At 33.7% G+C, this 4,019-nt stretch overlaps 1 non-coding gene across 1 annotated transcript; it reads right to left on the bottom strand.

The window, feature by feature from the left end:
- Positions 1–1,557: 1,557 nt before the first annotated feature.
- LOC139845841 (small nucleolar RNA R71) lies at positions 1,558–1,664 on the bottom strand. Its single transcript, XR_011758597.1, has one exon. It is a non-coding gene; the product is annotated as a small nucleolar RNA R71 (small nucleolar RNA).
- Positions 1,665–4,019: the final 2,355 nt, after the last annotated feature.

The raw sequence follows: 4,019 nt of genomic DNA, 5'->3' as shown, positions 1-4,019 counted from the left end.
TTATTATTATATAATTTAGTTTTTATTATTATTTTTAGTTTAATTAGTTTAAATAATTTATAAAATTAATAGTTTTATTAAATAAATAATATAAAAATAATATTTTTATAAAAAATTGTACTTTTTACAACTTTTAGTATATTTTTATATTTTGTCTCTTTTTAATTGTTTTAGCGTAATTTTTGTATTTTTCGCTCGTATTTAGTTTTAAGTCATAGTTTTTGCCATAGTTATTTTTACTTCTAGATTTTTAGGCTTTGCCGTAAAATCCCTTAAGTGATTTTTCTTTAGACTAAGATTTAGGTGCTTTAGAATTTTGCGACGCTGTTTTTATATTTTAGTACCTTTTTAAGTTATTGTCATTTGGGATATAGTTTTACTTTTAAGCTTTAATATTTTAAGACGCAACTTTTAATTCTTAGTTTTTAGTTCCTTTTTAAGTTTCGACGCGCTACTTTCTTATTTTTTTTTGCGACGCCTAATTTTTTTTCAATTTTTTATTTTTCGACCTTTTTCGACGCGCTCTTTTTCTTTCTTATTTCTCGCCAATCTAGTTTTTAGAACATAGATTTTTATTCTATATCTTCTCTAAAATTTCTTTAAATTACGAAAAATTATTTTAAGTGGTTAAACTGATAGACATCAAAATTTTCTGGTTAGTAGTAATAGTTGGATTTGTACGTGGACCGGGTTATTGGAGCCAAATAGTACTCAATTATATTGAGACCAAACGAATCCTGCCCCTCTGCTACATCTTTTGGCTATTCGAAACGTGGGCAAAATCAGAAAAGTCTATTAATTTGATAACTTATATAATTTTTCTTCCTTTTTAAAAACTAATAGGATATTCAGTGAATGCACCGAGCAAAACGTTCACCACCTTTTGTACGTTCACCACCTGTAACTCGTTCAAGACATCTAGCAAATATTGTCGCCGTTGATTTTTCTTTAGAATCGTCATCCAGTCGACCAAGTACTCCAATTCAAATTTCCGATAATCCATTTTTTGAACCCGACCTTTCAATTGAGAATCCGGAGAATATTCAGGGACGATTCATAGATCCTGAACCATTAATTTTTCCTCCGGAACCACCAATCATTCAAATAGAGGTTGTTGAGGAACGATCCATTAAATCAGAATCCTCTAGTGATTCAGATTCAACAAATTCAATCATGAAAAATCTGGAACCTCTAAGTATGGATGACTGAATGAGAGCTAAACGCACTGGCCAAGGTCACGCAATTACTCATCCAGACATTAATGCGCCAGATTATGAAATCAAAGGACAAATTTTACACATGGTGACTAATCAATGCCAATTTAGTGGTGCACCGAAGGAAGATCCAAATGAACATCTTCGTACCTTTAATAGGATCTGCACACTATTTAAAATCCGAGAAGTTGAGGATGAACAGATATATCTCATGTTATTTCCCTGGACTTTAAAGGGGGAAGCCAAAGATTGGTTAGAATCGTTACCTGAAGGGGCGATTGATACATGGGACGTTTTAGTTGAAAAATTTCTTAAACAATTCTTTCCGGCATCTAAAGCCGTAAGACTTCAAGAAGAAATTGTTACGTTCACACAGAAGCCAAATGAAACTCTATATGAGGCGTGGACAAGATTTGAAAAGTTATTGAGAGGATGTCCGCAACATGGTTTAGACACCTGTCAAATAGTACAAATATTCTACCAAGGATGCGACATCACTACAAGAAAAGACATAGACATAGCAGCTGGTGGTTCCATTATGAAGAAAACAGAAACTGATGCTTATAAAATTATTGATAACACTGCTTCCCACTCACATGAGTGGCACCAAGAAAAAGATATCGTTAGATCATCTAAAGCAGCTAGAGCTGATTCTAGCCATGACTTAGATTCTATTTCTGCAAAGCTAGATGCTGTCGAGAGACGAATGGAAAATATGACTAAGGATATACACTCAATACGAATTAGTTGTGAGCAGTGTGGAGGACCGCATTTGACAAAAGATTGTCTTAGTATTGAACTAACAATGGAACAAAGAGAGAATGTTTCATACATAAACCAATGGCCTGGAAATAATTATCAGAATAATTATCAACCGCCAAGACCAATCTATAATCAAAACCAGAATTATAACCGAAATATTCCATACAACAACCAACAAGGACCTAGCAATCAACAAGTATCCAATAATACTTACAACCAGCAAAGACCTAATTTTCAAAACAAACCACCACAAACCGATGATAAAAAGCCAAATTTAGAAGATATGATGACAAAGCTAGTTGAATCTCAAACACAGTTTTTCACATCTCAGAAACAAACTAATGAACAAAATGCTCAAGCATTTAGAAATCAACAAGCTTCTATTCAAAATTTGAAACAAGAAGTAAGTAACCTAGCAAGGTTGATAGGTGAAAGAAAACCAGGAAGTCTACCTAGTGATACAAATGCTAACCCCCAGAATGAAATAGCTAAAGCCATTACCACAAGAAGTGGTATTAGACTTAAACCACCTGAAATACCTGTAATTTCTGATGAAACTATTCCTACTCCACAAGAACCACAACCTGAACAAGATAAGGAAAAAGAACCGGTAGTTGAAAAGGTTAATGAAGATAACACAGTTAAGGCTAAACCTTATGTTAAACCATACCAACCACCACTTCCTTACCCGAGTAAAATGAGAAAGGAGAGACTTGAAGCCGAGCAATCCAAATTCTTGGATATGTTTAAACAGATAAATGTAAATCTTCCTTTCATTGATGTGATTTCAGGAATGCCTAGATATGCTAAATTTCTGAAAGATCTAATCTCGAATAGAAAGAAAATGGAAGAACTCTCGGCTGTTACTATGAATGCTAATTGTTCAGCAGTGCTGTTGAATAAGATACCAGAAAAATTATCAGATCCAGGAAGTTTCACAATTCCATGTTTTCTGGGTAGTCTTAGTTTAATAGAAGCATTGGCAGGCTTAGGTGCTAGTATAAATTTAATGCCGTATTCACTATACGCTAAACTAGACCTTGGAGAATTGAAACCAACAAGAATAAGTATACAACTAGCCGATAGATCAGTAAAATATCCTAGAGGGATAATGGAAAACATGCTAGTTAAAGTTGGTACTTTAGTATTTCCAGTAGATTTTGTTGTTCTGGATATGGAAGAAGATTCTCAAGTTCCTCTCATATTAGGAAGACCATTCTTAAACACGGCTAAAGCAATGATAGACGTGTTTGGTAAGAAACTAACCCTAAGTATAGAGGACGAGAGTGTTACCTTTTCAGTTGATAGAGCAATGCAACAACCGTAATCTGCAGATGATACATGTTATTATATTCAAACTAAAGAATCACATGCAGAATTGTTAGAAGAATTTCCAGAATTACAAGGAACATGAGAATGTTCTTTAGGAGAAGGTACTGAACCAATTGATGAAACTGAAATGTTAGCTACACTTATGGCTAATGGATATGAACCAATAACAGAAGAAATTCAAATGCTAAAAGAAGAAGACAGATATCGATATAAATCATCGATAGAAGAACCACCGACATTAGAGTTAAAGCCACTTCCAAACCATTTGGAATATGCTTATTTACATGGTGAATCTGAATTACCTGTAATAATATCGTCTTTTCTTACTGAAAATGAAAAATCTCAACTCATTTCTGTGCTAAAAGCTCATAAACCAGCTATTGCATGGAAAATTCATGATATTAAAGGAATAAGTCCTTCGTATTGCACACATAAAATACTTATGGAAGAAGGTCATAAAACGTATGTGCAACGCCAACGAAGACTAAATCCGAATATGCAAGATGTTGTTAAGAAAGAAATTATTAAACTGCTTGATGCAGGTTTAATTTATCCAATTTCTGATAGTCCATGGGTAAGCCCAGTTCAATGCGTACCTAAGAAGGGTGGCATGACTGTCATCACAAATGAGAAAAATGAGCTTATTCCTACTAGGACTGTAACAGGATGGCGTGTATGTATTGATTATAGAAAATTAAATGACGCCACTAG

The sequence above is a fragment of the Rutidosis leptorrhynchoides genome, chromosome 4, assembly GCF_046630445.1.
Source record: "Rutidosis leptorrhynchoides isolate AG116_Rl617_1_P2 chromosome 4, CSIRO_AGI_Rlap_v1, whole genome shotgun sequence".
Lineage (NCBI taxonomy): Eukaryota > Viridiplantae > Streptophyta > Magnoliopsida > Asterales > Asteraceae > Rutidosis > Rutidosis leptorrhynchoides.
The sequence above is the reverse complement of the archived record's forward strand: the minus strand, read 5'-3'. Positions and strand labels throughout refer to the sequence as shown.